We start from the raw sequence: 16,664 nt of genomic DNA on the forward strand, positions 1-16,664 counted from the left end.
CACAATCTGGGTCCTCATTTTACCTACCTTAGAAAGGATGGAAGGTTGAGTCAACCTTGAGCCTGGTGAGATTTGAACTTTGCAGTAATTGCAGGCAGCTGATGTTAATAACAGTGCTTTAGTCTGCTGTGCTACCAGGGCTCTACCATTGTACCATTTCTTCATGTTTCCAATATTGTGCAAATATAAACCTCACTGCCATTAATACATGTAATATTAAATATATATATTTCGCTTATCAAGTTTTTCTGGCGTTATACCAGAGGTGGGTTTCAGCAGGTTCTGACCAGTTCTGGAGAACCGGTAGTGGAAATTTTGAGTAGTTCGGAGAACCGGTAGTAAAACCTCTGACTGGCCCCGCCCCCATCTATTCTCTTCCTTCCAAGTCCCAGCTGATTGGGAGGAAATGGGGATTTTGCAGTATCCTTCCCCTGCCACGCCAACCAAGCCATGCCACACCCACCAAGCTACAACCACAGAACCGGTAGTAAAAATTTTTTGAAACCCACCACTGCGTTATATCTAATAGAAAAAAGTTCAGGTTTAAAATCGACATGTTCTCCTATCATCTTTTCACAAACACCTGACTTTTGAATCTCCCTGTTTCCCCTTACAGACTATGAAACGTTGCGCTGGGTGGGGATGATCCTGGCCTCCATCATGTTTGTGCTGGGAATCTTGATAGCACTGAGTGAGTCACTTTCTTTTTGATGCCTGCATCTTTTATGCATGCTTGGATCTGACTTTGATTGGCCCCTAGAAATCCCATCCTTTCTTCTTCTCTCTTTCCTAACTCCTGGATTCCTTGGAAAAAGATCCTACTTTGTATATGTACATACGGGCAGGGGTGGGGCTGCTGGGGGTTCGCAGGGGTTCGAGAGAACCTCTAGCTAAGATTCTGTGCAGTTCGGAGAACCCCCAAATCCCACTCCTGGCTGGCCCCGCCCCACCCCGCCCACCCCGCCCCTCCCAGGAGTCCCCACGCGGCCCGTTTTAGATGCAGGTAAGTGTAGGGCGCGTGCGGAGGCTTGGGGAGGGTGAAAAACGGGCCTACCGGAAGTTCAGGAAAGCTGGAAATGGGCCCGTTTCTGGCCTCCAGAGGGCCTCTGGAGCCTGGGGACACCATTTTTGCCCTTCCGGTGGCTCAAGGAAAGCCTCCGGAGCCCGGGGAGGGCAACCTCCCCCCCCCCATGGTGCAGGAGGCTGACTAGGCCACGCCTACCATGACCACGCCCACCCAGCAACCAGGCAGAAATCCCTTGCTAAAATTTTTGAAGCCCACCCCTGCATATGGGTGTGTTCATGAGTACCACTTGCAGACTTATTACTGAAATACAAAAACATTGCCCGATGCAGCATAGAGTCCATTTCTTTTGTGTTTCTTATTAAAATAGTGCAAATGGAAAAACAAATCTTTTTCATACTTTTTTTTTTTTTTTGCATTCTAAGTCTTCTGGTGCCTGTCTCTTCCTCCCTGAATATTCTGAAGATATGAATGTACATGCCCATGTTTATATTCCCCATCCTGGATCTCCTGATTGCATTACCTGAACCTTGTTTCTTCCTGTCTCACTTTATCCCTTTTCTCTTTTACAGGTAAAAAACTCAGATGCAAAAAATCAGACCCTGGGTAGGTACTTTCTCCTTCCTTCCTTCCTTCCTTCCTTCCTTCCTTCCTTCCTTCCTTCCTTCCTTCCTTCCTTCCATCCATCCATCCATCCTTCCTCAACCAAGTTCTGTTACCCCCAAAATCAGGGGTGAAATTCAGAGGTTCTGATAGATTCTGGAGAACCGGTAGCGGAAATTTTGAGTAGTTCGGAGAACCGGCAAATACCACCTCTGGCTGGCCCCAGAGTAGGGTGATAATGGAGATCTTGCAATATCCTTCCCCCAGGAATGCGGAGGGAATGGGGATTTTGCAATATCCTTTCCCTGCCACGCCCACCAAGCCACGCCCACAGAACCAGTAGTAAAAAAAATTGAATTCCACCACTGCCCTGAAATATTCTTCCCTTCTTGCCTATCTTCACTGATTTCTTTTGTGTTTCTTCTCTTCTGCAGAATGTCAGATCCCAGGGCGACAGGGAAAAGCCCCAGTAAGTGTTGCAATGTTATGGGGAGAGGAAGGCTCACCGGCCTGCTTGTATAACTCTGCATGATTTTACCTGAGGTTGTGTTAATATTGTATGTTTAGCCTGGATCTTGACTCAGTGCAGAACTAACCACAGGGGAAGCATTCATACAGCATGCCAGTTTAGCATCATATAGAAATGGTAAAGCTGTTCACCTAATTAAATATGTTGAGTGGACATCGTTCGTTCGTTCATTCGTTCGTTCGTTCGTTCGTTCGTTTTTAAATTTATATACCGCCCTACTCCCGAAGGACTCAGGGCGGTGAACAGGCACAGAATAAAATACATAAATACAAAAGTTAGAAACAATTTAAAACCAAATTAAATAATTTAGCCCAAGACAATTAAAAAACCCCATATTTTAAAACAAATTAACATTTCAGTTTAAAAAATTAAAAAAAGGGGACATACATTAGTAAGTAAGAACATGTTCTATTGTTGCAACCATAAGTCCTAACGATGCAACACAGAATAAATACAATAGAGTAAAGTAAGAAAGGTTTTTGATACAAAGTGGTCAAAACTATGGTGAGGAATGGGAAATAAAATTCTGAATTTAAATGGCAACAAAACAAAAGTGGCAAGCTGATTAACTAACAGTTGGAAACGACACCCCTGCAAGAAGATAATGCAACTGTTTGAAATCAGAACTGTTCGTTGCATTTACCATCAAGAATGTCGTCATAATCTCTTTTATAAATGGGGCGGTGGAGGAGGTAGTGAATAATGTTCTCCACTTGATTGGCACCACAAGGACAAAGAGGATCTTCAAGACAGAGGGTGCTCACCAAAATTCCTGTTCAAGATCTGCTGAACTGAAGCCATGGTCTGCAAGTCATTCCCAACTTATGACCACAACTGTATCCCAAATTTCTGTTGCTAAGCAAAGTAGTGGTTAAGCGAATTTTTTTTTGGCCATGGTTGCTAAGCAAATTGTTCCAAATTAAATGAATCACGCAGTCCTTTAGTGATTCAGGGTTCCCCCATTGACTTTGCTTGTCGGAAGCTTGCAAATAGCAATTACAAGAAGGTTACAACCATTGTAAATATATGCCAGCTGCCCAAATGCTGTGATGGTTGTAAGTGCGAGGAATGATCATCGGTCACTTTTTCAGTGCTATTGTAACTTTGAATGGTCACTAAACGATTGGTTATAAGTTGAGGACTACCTGTAGGGCACTGGTAATATTAACCAGTTACTGGGAGAGGTTTCCATGATTGTATTAGCACCATTATATGACATCCCTTTTAAACAATAAATACATTCAGGTAGTTTTTCTATTCCAAAAGCTGAGTTTCCCAAAACAGAGAACAGAGAACAAATATTCACTTTTTACTTGGGTGTTTTTTTTTTTAAACTTTTTAATAATTTCTGCTTAAAAGTAACCCAGGGATCCTACCTTAAACCAGCCTTTCTATTCCGCAAAGACTAGATTAGTCATTCATGTTAATGTAAGGTTATCTGTTTATCATTCACTAAACTTTCTTCTTGCGGAGAAAGTCAGCCACTGCCTGGAGCTCCCACACCTGAAGTCACCTCCCACCCACCTGGAGTTACCATGGAGTTTCTTGACGTTGCCAGGAGAGCTGAAGACTCTATGGTGATGCCGTGGCAACAGATTAGCACTGTTCCTTGGGGAGCTGAGAAGCCCCTGGAGAAGAGTTATTTGCAAAGGCTTCTAAATGGCAGGACATCTTTATCCCTGCTTAAAAGACTAGAGGTTTTGGGGGGAGCAGGAAAGATGGGATGGAATAAGGTACAGAAAAGAATGAGGGACAGAACTTTTGCCATGTACCCCAAGTCTAAATCATACGCATGAGATTTTATGCAGCTACATAAAATTAAATAATTAAAGTTACATGCATGAGCTTGAGTTACATGTATGAGTCAACAGTCAGTGCAGTACTGCAGACTCCTGCTGCTGCCTGCCGGCTGCTGCCTGCAATTTGGCAGTTCGATTCTCACCAGGCTCAAGGTTGACTCAGCCTTCCATCCTTCCAAAGTCAGTAAAATGAGGACCCAGATTGTTGGGGGCAATAGGCTGTCTCTGTAAACCGCTTAGAGAGGGCTGTAAAAGCACTGTGAAGCGGTATTTAAGTGCTATTGCTATTGCTATGAGATGGGCAGCTATGAATAAAAATAATTGAAAGGAAAGAAAAAGGAACCTGATTGGGAGAAATTTTTTTAAAAATCCTTTTTTTTCTGTGTTTTTTTCCCCCCCAGTTGATGTTGGTTAACCAAGTTTTATTCTTCTGAACTTCATTTCTCTCCCCCACTTTCTCTGAATTTTTCCGTTTTGAGGGTCCTCCCCAAACGTCCTCCCCAAGTTTTCACGTATAGGTAGTCCTCAACATTTGCAGTAGCACAATTGTCCCTAGAATTTCTGTCATCGAGCAGGGAGGTTGTTAAGTAAGACATGCCACGTTTTAGGAACCAAATTTTGATCTCCTGATCATGGGGGATGCTGCCTCGGGTTGTAAATGCGAGGACCTGTTGTCAGGCACTTTTTTTTCAGTGCCATTGTGACTTCAAACGGCCGGTAAATGAATGCTTGTAAGTTAAAGGACTGCCTGTATTATTCTATACCTTAAATACTCACCTTCATCACTTTCTCTCTCCTCTTCTTTCTCTTCCCCAGCTCCAGCTGGCACCGTGTAGGCACCGTCCTGAAGATGTCCTGCTCCCGAGTGGCTGGCGACGAAACCGCACCCGGGACCTTTCTCCGGAGACCTCGGCACTGACTGCCCGGGTGGGGGAGGGGCTCTCCTGTCTAACCTCAAGGAGGGAGGGGGCACTTTTATAACCAGTTAGCTCTTGCGCTTCCATTGCATGATGGGAGCAGGCCACCTGGCTGGGGTTGGGGCACGGCACAGGCCACGGGGTGATGCAGCCCATCTGCCAGTCAGTGTCAGCTGACCCCCGACTCTACTGGGGGCTGGTCCTTATAATTCCCCCTCCCTCTCCTACACAGGGTCCCATTAAAATGCAATAATGCTGCCTGCTGCTGCTGCTGCTGCTCTCTGGGAAAACAAATCGACAAAATGCTTCCTCACCGCTGGGGATAATATAACCCTCCATTGCTGTTGCTGCTGCTGTTGCTGCTTTGCTGTCTGAGCCTCTTGCTGTGCTGTGAACGCCATTAGCCACAAAAGTGAGGTGGCATAGTCCAAAGAGCCCCACCCCCTTGCCTTGTGGGAAACTAGCCCTTTCTTGGGAGTGGGGGGGGCACTGTAACGGATTCCATCCCTTCTAATGGATCGGACTCCTAGAACTAGGATATAATATTACTTCCGACCACTAGAGGGCGGCCAAGCGAAGAGTTTTTCTATAGCTTGTTGCTGCCATCTAGTGGTAGAGTAGGGGTTTGCAGGCCTGATCTAGGACTGTAGTCAGAGTGATGAACAAGCAAGCTAGGGAAGAATTCTTAGAAAGGGAAGGATTGCTTTCTTGTCATACGGTCCTCTTCTGCCAAGGGACGCTGACCCCAGCTTCTCCATGCAGTACCATTCACATCTCCATGTCGCATTCACACATGGAGAAAAATTTGACCAATCAATAAAAATCATGGTGGTTTTTTTTTAAAACGAATCTCTTGACTTGGTGATTTATTTATTTTGACTCTGAAGAGTTCACTATTCCTTACATCCCATCTCCAGACTCTTTTGGGGGACGATGAAGAAACTATGTTTGGTCCTTTCTAGCTTCCCTCATCTTATTTGTGGTGGATGGGCAGGGGTGAAATGCTACTGGTTTGGACTGGTTCGCCCGAACTGGTAGTAAAAAAAAATGCTACCGGTTTGAATGAACCAGTATTTCCAACAACCAGCTGTGCCGCGTGATTTATATTAGCTAGAAAGCAGGATATCCTCCTTTCTAGGGAATCTAAATCGCGTGGCACAGCTGTTTTCTCCCCTTCTGTTCTACTTACCTTAGAAAAGGCTTCTTAATCCTCCTTTTTCAGCGTTGTGTGGTAGCGCCTGTGGTGTGCATGCACACGAAGCGCGTGCACCACGAATGCTTACGCACACCGAAATGGTAGCGAAGTGAACCAGTAGCAGCCTTCGGAGCATTTCACCACTGTGGCTGGGTCTTAAGGTCATAATACTGCTAACATTTAGATATTTGCAAACCTGATTTTTATGGGAGGGAAGACGTGAAGTGATGTCGCTCATACTACTGTTGTGCGGAGAAATTGGAGCTCTTAAAAGGCAGAGACCTTTTTCAGATATTAGAAAATTTCCTCTTTCTGATAGATTCCTCCCTGTATGGAAAGCACAGCCAACATTGTGGCTGTAAAATTATGGACAGTTAGCATTTTTTGTTACTCGCCAAAGCGTCTACTACCTGTTTGGGCAAATACCCTCTCCCCCCCCAACCCTACCACTCCCAAAAGTAGCCATGAATACTGATTTATTCAGACTATTTTTTCTAACATTTAGCTATAAGAAGGCTGAACAAATGTCACATAAATAAAATCAAAATACAGCGCTTCAACACTTCGTAAAATGGTGATGGCATGCTTCAAATAGCACATCACATTATAAACTCGAATCTAATGTGCTGTGAAAAACAACTGTGTCCTTTCTTCATTCAGCTTGTCTTTTTTTATTTTCCCTTCCTGCATTTGCCTGGTTTTTATTTGTGCCCCAATCGCACTATGGGAAATAAAGAACAAGGAATGGGTAATATACAGTCAATTGTGTGTGTAATTTTCAGTGACGATAAAAGGGGGGGGGGGAAATGAAAGTCCCCAATAATGTGTGTCATATTTCTCAACTGGACTGTTTGTTTTTCTGAAATATATATTGCAATACAATAATAGTGTTTTGTCCTTATAGTACCTTCAGGGAGAGAGGAGGGTCATGATTTATTTATATATTGGATTCTTATCCCCACTTTATTACTGTATAAGTAACTTAAGACAACCAATATACATAATACTGCTTCCTCCTATTTTCCCCACAACAATCCTGTGAGATGGATTGGTCTGAGAGAGTAACTGGCTAAAAGTAACCTAGCTGGCTTTCGCTCCTAAGGCAGAACTAGAACTCAATGTCTCCTGGTGATCGGCCCAAGGTCACCCAATCAGCTTTTCTGCCTGAGGCGGGACTAGAACTCATAGTCTGCTGGTTTCTAGGCATCTTAACCAGGGGTGAAATCCAGCAGGTTCTGACAGGTTCTGGAGAACCGGTAGCGGAAATTTTGAGTAGTTCGGAGTACCGGCAAATGCCACCTCTGGCTGGTCCCAGAGTGGGGTGGGAATGGAGATTTTGCAGTATCTTTCCCCTGGAGTAGGATGGGAATGGAGATTTTGCAGTATCTTTCCCCTGGAGTGGGGTGGGAATGGAGATTTTGCAGTATCCTTCCCCTGCCACGCCCACTAAGCCACGCCCACAGAACCAGTAGTAAAAAAAATTGAATTTCACCACTGATTTTAACCACCATGCCTTACTTGCTCTACAGGTTGGTGCCGTGCCATCTTGCATGGAAGGGGTCAAGGTTTGAAATGGGGAATTTGGCTTTGTTTTAAAACAATGTGTTTCTGTTTTTAAAATGGAAGGAAACTACCTTCAAATCAGGGGTGGGCTGCTGGGGGTACGCAGGGGTTAGGGAGAACCTCTAGCTAAGATTCTGTGCAGTTTGGAGAACCCCCATATCCCACTCCTGGCTGGCCCCGCCCACCCCACCCCTCCCAGGAGTTCCCACACGGCCCGCTTTGGATGCAGGTAAGTGCAGGGGGTGCGGGGAGGCTCGGGGAGGGTGAAAAACGGGCCTACCGGAAGTTCAGGAAGAGGGCCAGAGGGCCTCCGGAACCTGGGGAGGCCATTTTCACCCTCCCAAAGGCTCGAGGAAAACCCTTTGGAGCCCGGGGAGGGCAAAACCGGTCCTCCCGCCATGGTGTAGGAGGCCAACTAGGCCACGCCCACCATGGCCACGCCCACCCAGCAACTGGGCAGAGAACCCCTTGCTAAAATTTTTGAAGCCCACCCCTGCTCCAAATCATACTACAGCTTTATGAAGGAGATTGACCAGACATCCGGTATAATAAATAAAACCTAATCAAATACAATAGGGAAACATTCAGAAAACCTTTAATTTAAAATTTAAAAATGAAGTCTTCACACTGATGCACATTGAAGTCTACTTCTTGATTTGGACATTGATGACATGGATTTCAAAGAATTACTTAAGCAAATCTAAGGCTTTTCATGTCCAGTTTTCTTTCTTTCCTTGCTATGTATCTTTTCTCTTTAAATGGTACCCAATAGATTATTAAAGTACGAAATCATTTAGCTTAAGTTAATACTTAGGCTTCCTTGTTCCTTCTTCCATCCTTTTTTCTTTCTCTTTGTATTATGCCTTTTGGATTTTAAACTTTTAAATAAGGATTATCTCACTAACTCATTGTGGAATATAAGCCTTTGGGAATAAGGTGCTCAGAATAAATTAACTAACCTTCCTCAAGCAGGTGCCCTTCATGTCAGATGTAAATGCCTTATTCTCTAATATGTAAATAATGTATATATGGAACATCAGGGGTTAACTTATTCTTTAGACTTTAATGTATTCATAATTTACCACTCCCATTCCTGGCTCCACCCCTTGTATATATAAGGAGCCATCCTCCCCATTTTCCTTGCTTCTATCTTGAATATTCAGCGAATATAGAATGCCTATTATGATTAAAGAGAAATATATTTAAATCTCTAACTTCTATTATCTTTATTGAGTCTGATCCTGAAAATATTGCAACAAGCTGGTAGCAGAGGATGGTTAATTGACTCGATAAGTAATTAAAAATGTCCAAGAAAGATAGGCCCAACACCAGGGCCTACAGCAAAGAAATAGAAACTGATCAAGAGATGATCAACGAATCCACTAATGCGATTTCGAGAGAATCCGAAGAATACACCACTGAAGAAGAAGAACTGATGAGTGAAAATAACGACCAGGAAGAAATTGAGATAGAAAATAACGAACTCAGGTCAGAGATATTAAAGATACTAAAAAGCCAAAAGAATGATGAAAGCCTCATCGCGGACCTCCAAGAGATGCTGAGGAACAGCGGAGCAGCGAGAGAGAAAAACGTCATTAAAGAAAAACCCAAAGATCAAAAAACTGTGAGTGAAATGACTACTGAGAAAATAGTTGTAAAAAAGATGTGACCTCGCGCGAAATTTTGAATGGCAGCCATCTTGCTTTCAACGAACTTCAAAAGAGAGTGAAGCAGAGCCAATCAAAACGCTCAGTTCAAAATTTCTGGCGCGAAAAACGCTATCAGACGAAGAAAGTGAAAAAGAAGTCTCAAACTCTTCAGATGAATCAAAATCAGAAAGTGAAGACGATTTAACAAAGTCTCAAGTAAAGTCAGCAATGAAAACGCTTTTTGCTGCTTTTGGGCCAAGATTGAAAATTTCCAAGACATCAACGAAGAAGCAAGAAATCAAACCGACAACTCAAGACCTGCACGCTCCCATCCTGACTTCGAAAACGACGACACCCGAGCCCAGAGAGCCATGCCGATTCCGTCCTACACCGCAGACAGAATCGAGTGCCAGCGCACACAAGAGAAAGAGAAGAACCGTCGCCATCACCAAAGCCCCAAAAACCGAGCCAGAGACCGACTCATCTGAAGAGGAGCGGATCGAGAGAGCTGAAATGGAGAGAACCTTCCACAACGGCGCCAAAGAAGAAATGAGCAACGCGCATGTGCAAAACTACGTAGACGGCCCCGAAAGACTTGAACTGGCCAGAGAACCGCGCAGACTCGTTACAAGCATCCCAATGCCGTTCTGTAATTTCCTGCACTTGAGAGACCACGGACTGCCTCAGGTTGTAAGTAATGGACAAAATAATGTGGGGAACTTACCCAGTGACTTCCCAAAACTTAGAGTTGATGGCATTAACTTACAAGAGTGGTACCAACAGCTTCAGGTTATTTTCATGAAAGAAAATTTACTATTCTTTATAACTAGTCCTCCAAGAAGACCTTGGACTTTAAAAATAGATTGTTTACATCATAGAGCATTTTTCATAATAATTTCTAGCGTGTCTCCTGCAATATATCATAGCATCAAACCAAACCTAACTGTATCAGAAATAATTCAATGCATGTTTAATCTATTTCACAGCGATAGCGTAGCCACAACCACAAGAATGTCTAAGGATTTCTTTTCTTCTAGAGTGAAACCAGGGGTTTCTATAAGTGAGCATTTGATAAATCTAAACAAAATAAGAGCTGAGCTGCAATTGAGGGGGGAAGTGATTTCAGATCAAACAATGAAAAGTGTTATTATCAATTCACTTGATCCATCATGGGATAGCTTTATGTCACACTTAGATACCATTAATTTGGGATATTTATCAATAGAAAGTCTATCTAACAAATTGATAGCAGAAGACAATTCAAGAAAAAATCGTTCCAGTAACCAAACAGAACACAAATCTTTTAGGAAAGTAGTCTTTCAAGATAAATATAATGAGGCCTTTAGATGCCACAATTGTGGATCCAGGGAACACAGTAGAAGAGACTGTCCCAAAGTCCCAAGGGAGAGACATAGGCCAGAATATAGGAGCAAATACAATTACAGACAATCTTCCACAGATAGACACAAATATAGAAGTCCACCAAATTACAGAGAAAGTAGAGGGGGTAGAGAAAATTCAAAAGAGAGAAAATCTGGGTCACTAAATGGGCTAAATAAACAAGACAGCACCAGAACACAACAAGATGAGAACAATAATTGGCTTATTGATTCTGGTGCAACAAATCACACCACTAACAACAAAAGTATATTATCTTCATTTACAGAAGATAAGTTTGTGATAAAGGTAGCTAATCAAGAAAAGGTTCAAGTATTAGGCAGAGGAAATGTGACCTTGCCTGGTTTAGGGAAAATAGAGGGGGTATTATTAATCCCAGAAATACCTCACAACATACTGAGTGCTATAAAACTAAGCAGAGAATCTGACATCAATATAGTTTTCTCAAAGGGGAAAGCAACTATAGAAAAGAACAAAACAAATGTAGGTACTGTGATGATAAAAGGGGGTCTACCCTATCTGATAACCAAAGAAAGATGGTTACATAACATTGATTCAAATATGGAAGATTGTATTGAAGCAGGTGATGAAAATGTCAGTAACAGTGACAATGATGAATGTAAAATAACTCATGATAACAAAAATACACACAATGAGAAGAAACCAAAAATAGGTAAACCAATTCATGATGAGTGTGCTCACATCTTACATAGGAAGTTAGGACATGCAAGCTTTCCCGTAGTACAAAAAATGACTGAACACGCAGAAGGTGTCAAAATAAAAAATTGTGAAAATTATTTGGAATGCTCAGTATGTAAATCCACCAAACTAAAAACCAGTCCCAGACCAAAAAAATCTAACAGATCAACTAACAATATTTTTGATTTGGTACATATGGACTTAGTTGGTCCATTAACTCCATCAATTACCTATAGAAAACGTTACTTCCTAACAATAGTGGATGATTACAGTCGCTATGGTTTTGTTTACACATTAAAGCACAAGGATGAAACCTTTCAGAAATTTAAGGAATTCTACAAACGCATAGAAACACAGCATAATATCAGAATAAAACAAATTATGACAGATAGGGGATGTGAATTCATGTCTAAAGAATTCTCCCAATGGTTAAAGGATAGAGGGATGCTACATTTCACGTCCAATCCATTTTCTGCATTTCAAAATGGGATTGTAGAGAGAAAGAATTCCACACTACAAACCATGATTAGATGCACATTAGAGGATGCTGGTTTAGGCAAACAATTTTGGTCAGAAGCCTTACATTATTCAAATTACACTCAAAATAGAACATGGTCCAGTATTGTGAATAAGACACCATATGAGGTGATGTACAATAGAAAACCCAAATTAGCACACATGCACATATTTGGAGTTACTGCAGACGTACACATACCTAAACAATTGAGGAGAAAGGGAGAAAACGTATCCAGGAGATTAAGATTCATGGGATACGAAACTGGAACCAAAGGGTACAGATTCATTGATAATAATAACAAATTTATAGTATCCAGAACAGCTGTGTTCCATGAGCAGGCCAATTGGTCTAAATTGCACCTTAATGAAATATTTCCTAATAAAAGCAAAGATAATATATCTTGCGAGGAAGGAACAACAAAAAATCAAAATATTAACAAAAGTAAGAACAAAACCAAAACTTGGACAAATAGTCAGCATAAAATAAAGACAGACACATTAACAAAAAAGGAAGCCAGATATTTGCATGACAACCATAGCAAACCTGAAAGAAATATTAGAAACAATAGAAACCAAATACCAAATAAATACAAAGATTACATAATGCATATGGATGGAGAACAAATAACACCTAATACATATGAGGAAGTATTGAAACTTCCCCGTGAAGAAAGAGAAAAATGGGAACTAGCTATGGAAAAAGAGATGGAAAGTTTACAAGGATTAAATGTATTCACACCTGCGATCGCACCTAAGGATAAAACAATTATAGGTACCAGGTGGATTTATAAAATTAAGAATTTAGAAGGAGGTAATACCTTATACAAGGCCAGACTAGTTGCACAAGGTTATGCACAAAAATATCCAGAAGACTATACTGACACTTATTCACCAACAGTGAGAACAGAGAGTGTCAAAACAGCTCTTGTAGTAGCATCTGCACTCAATCTGGACGTGTTTCAATATGACATACAGACTGCATACTTACACGCAAAATTAGATAAGGAAATATATGTAAGAGCACCACACAGTCAATACACTAATAAGAACGAAATTTGGTTATTAAATAAGAGTCTGTACGGATTGAAGCAATCTGGCAAAAGATGGTACGATTGTTTGGTAAAAGTACTTAAGACTATGGATTTCAACGCCACCACTGCTGATAACTGTTTCTTTGTAAAAAAGAGTAATGATCATATTGAATTTGTATTAATTTATGTGGATGATATTTTATATATTGGAAAGCATAAAGAGAGCAGGGAAATCTTTGTAAATAAGTTAAACGAACATTTCTCATTGAAATCACTAGGTAGAGTGAATAAATACCTTGGTGTACAAATTAACAAAACTAAAAGAGGATTCAAACTTACTCAGAAAGATAAAATCATTGAACTCCTAAACAAATGTAACTTAAATAATGCCAAAACATGTGACACACCTATGCAAACTGATTTTCTTAGAAACACTGATGAATCTTCCCCTGAGTTTAAAGACAACACATTTTACAGATCAGTTATAGGTTCGCTCCTTTATATATCTAATTGGACTAGGCCAGATATTGCATTACCTCTCAATTTATTGTCAAGATATGTTAGCAAACCAACCTTGTATCATTGGGAAGCTGTCAAAAGAATTTTAAGATATCTGAAAAGTACATTAGATTTTTGTTTAATATTGGAACCAAATAATGACAAAGAACCAAAAATTACTTGTTATGCTGATGCAGATTGGGCTGGTGATACATCATGCAGAAAGAGTACCTCTGGTTATGTTTTTCTATTGAACGATTGTCCAGTTTACTGGTATACTGGTAAACAAGAACTGGTAGCCACTTCTACCACAGAAGCGGAATATGTTTGCTTGTCTAAAGCTGCAAATAACCTTGTATGGTTCAATGATTTGATCACAGATGTTTGGAAGAAACCTACTTTACCATTTATTATGCATGAAGACAATAAAGCGGCCATTGAAATATCTAGATCCGATGCAATTGGACAAAGGTCCAGGCATATTGATATTAAATTTAAGCACGTGAGACAACTATCTCAAGACGGATTCATCAAAGCAATACATTGTGATACTTCTGAACAATTAGCTGATATATTAACAAAACCCTTACCTTCTAAACAACACAAATATTTAACTTCTAAATTATATGTATTATATTGTCCTGAATCTGAATGTAACTGGTGTTGTATAACGAACCGGCATTTAGAGGGGGATTTGTCAGATGTAAATGCCTTATTCTCTAATATGTAAATAATGTATATATGGAACATCAGGGGTTAACTTATTCTTTAGACTTTAATGTATTCATAATTTACCACTCCCATTCCTGGCTCCACCCCTTGTATATATAAGGAGCCATCCTCCCCATTTTCCTTGCTTCTATCTTGAATATTCAGCGAATATAGAATGCCTATTATGATTAAAGAGAAATATATTTAAATCTCTAACTTCTATTATCTTTATTGAGTCTGATCCTGAAAATATTGCAACACTTCAGGTGTACAGAACTTCAAATCTTGTAACACCTGCAGTAGGACCAGTGAGAATATCAACACAACACATCTGCCAGATTAAAGAAAGCTGCTGAATTTAATGAAATAGCCATTAGAACTGGATATAGTGAAGGGAGGCTGAGGAATCCATAAATCCTTGTCACTCAAAACTTAATGCTTCTATATTTGGTGAATAGTTTGGTGAGATATTATTCCAAACTATTTTTTACTGATATAATGCCAGCCTGCCTTTACTCCTTGCTCACCAGAATGTGGACTTCCAAGCTGGGTTGCTATTTGGCCACCTGACTAAAATGTTTAAAAGTAGAAAGAAAAGCCTGGAACTCCACTTCCCATGATGCCAGCCAACTTGCCCCCTCAAGTTGTCCTGCGCTGGGTTGAAAGTATTTTGAGGCTCATGCAAAGTGTAGGACAGCGCTGGGAGAATTGTGGTGCCAGACTGCCCCTTCTCCATGGGTCTTTTCAGACCCCATTGCTCTGTTCCCTGCCTTCCCAGCGCCCGAGGCTGCTGCCATCCATTAAGGCAGTGTTCTGCCCCAGCTTTGGATTCCCAGAGAATGTGACACACACCAAGCTTCGCAAACACTGTTTAATTCCAAACAAACCCCTTTCAAGAATGCAGGCTTCCCATGCAAAGGGTCCTTATCAAAGTTATTAAGAACAAAGTCCGACAAAGGTTGACAACCAGCACAGAAAACGAGATAGGAGAAGTCGCTCGCTCTCCAAGATGCTCTGTAGTAATGAGACGTTGTTTCTAGCAAGAAAGCACTAGCTGCGTGCGACTTAAATAGGCTAAGAGAGTGGCCAATTATCCTCAAGCCCTACTCTCGAGGAGACCTCCTCCTCCTGAGTAGCCACTCCTGCCTTTTGGCAGCCCTGCGTGCTCGAGCATTGAGGAGAGGCTCCTCCACTTCGCTCTCTCCACTGGAAGGAGCCTCTGGAGGTTCTGAAGGCCCTGGCTGAGTCTCTGCCTCTGGCATCACATCCTCTTCGGCCTCCTCGCTGTCTGACGCGAACGCCGGCTGCGCCGGCTGCTGGCGTGACATCACACCATCCTCCTCGTCGTCGGGATCAGTCATGATCCATGCAGGCTGCTGGCGGGCCACATCAGGCAGTGGCCCATACCTCAGTGAGGGTACTGCCTGGCATTCAGTTGTCCTGCACTGTGAATCAGCCAGGATTAAGTCTCCCTGGTTGAATCGGCCATGATCATACGGCCGGGGGAGGATAGGGGACCTGTGGCAGGGTTGGAGTCCTGGCAGAGGGTCAGCTGAGAATGAATGCCCAAGCTAGGTTGGCTGCATTTGGGATGGGGGGTTGAAGTGGGTGCGAAAATGTTGGCATGATCAATTGTCCCATTCCTGACATTTACTTGCAGGTTGAAAGATCAGCAGGGGGCGCAGTCGCACAAGAAAATGTGTGAAGTGTCTTGTGCAGGGAAATGGATGAGAGCGCCTATTAAACCATCCTTTCTAGGCGAGGAAAGCATTTAGCCTCATAATCCATTACTGTGCCGCCAACGGTTATTGTACTGATAGCTATAAATAGACATGTTTTTGCTATTCACAGATACACCAGGAAGTTGGAGGGACCGGAGGCATTTTCGTGTGTGCCGTTTTGTTTTAAAATGATGGATTTAAAAGCATCTTGTTTTCCACTCCTCTTTTTTGTACCAAACAATCTGATTAGGTGTTTGGAAGATCTCGGGACATGCAGGCTGTCTAAGCAATTGTTGATTCATTCTAGACTTGCTGCTGTAGAAGCATTTTTGATTATTTGCTGATAGCTGTGCCCTATGGGATATCTGATACCACCAGCAGCTCTGGGACAGATGCAAAAACATTGTCACCCATAACACACAAGCAATTAATGACAGGTGCTGCCATGTTGTAGTGGCCACTAACCATGAGATAGTTTCAAAGGACTCTTAAAAGAAATACTGTATTAGTGGCCAAAAGTCATGGTATTTAAATGCAAACTAGGTCTGCAGGAGATAAATAACCTCTCATTATTTTTTTCATATTTTTAAAAAAATTGCTCAGTGGTCCTGCTTTCTTCACCTCTTGTTTTTACCCACTTTCAGTGCCTAGTCTTCTCATTCTGTGTGATTGATCCCATGTAAGTTGTGCACCCTTAAGATAGCCAATACTTTTTCAGGGGGATTTATTTATTTATTTATTATTTATTTATTTAATTAATTTTTTATACCGCCCTTCTCCCGAAGGACTCAGGGCGGTGAACAATCAAAAT

At 41.7% G+C, this 16,664-nt stretch overlaps 1 long non-coding RNA gene across 1 annotated transcript; it reads left to right on the plus strand.

Moving 5' to 3' along the window:
• Window positions 1–621: 621 nt before the first annotated feature.
• Window positions 622–5,658, plus strand: LOC139320851 (uncharacterized). Its single transcript, XR_011600739.1, has 4 exons — window positions 622–691; window positions 1,597–1,630; window positions 2,062–2,096; window positions 4,772–5,658. It is a non-coding gene; the product is annotated as an uncharacterized lncRNA (long non-coding RNA).
• The last annotated feature ends 11,006 nt before the right edge of the window (window positions 5,659–16,664 follow it).

The sequence above is a fragment of the Pituophis catenifer genome, unplaced genomic scaffold, assembly GCF_029215685.1.
Source record: "Pituophis catenifer annectens isolate HBS135680 unplaced genomic scaffold, rPitCat1.0.hap2 SCAF_9, whole genome shotgun sequence".
Lineage (NCBI taxonomy): Eukaryota > Metazoa > Chordata > Lepidosauria > Squamata > Colubridae > Pituophis > Pituophis catenifer.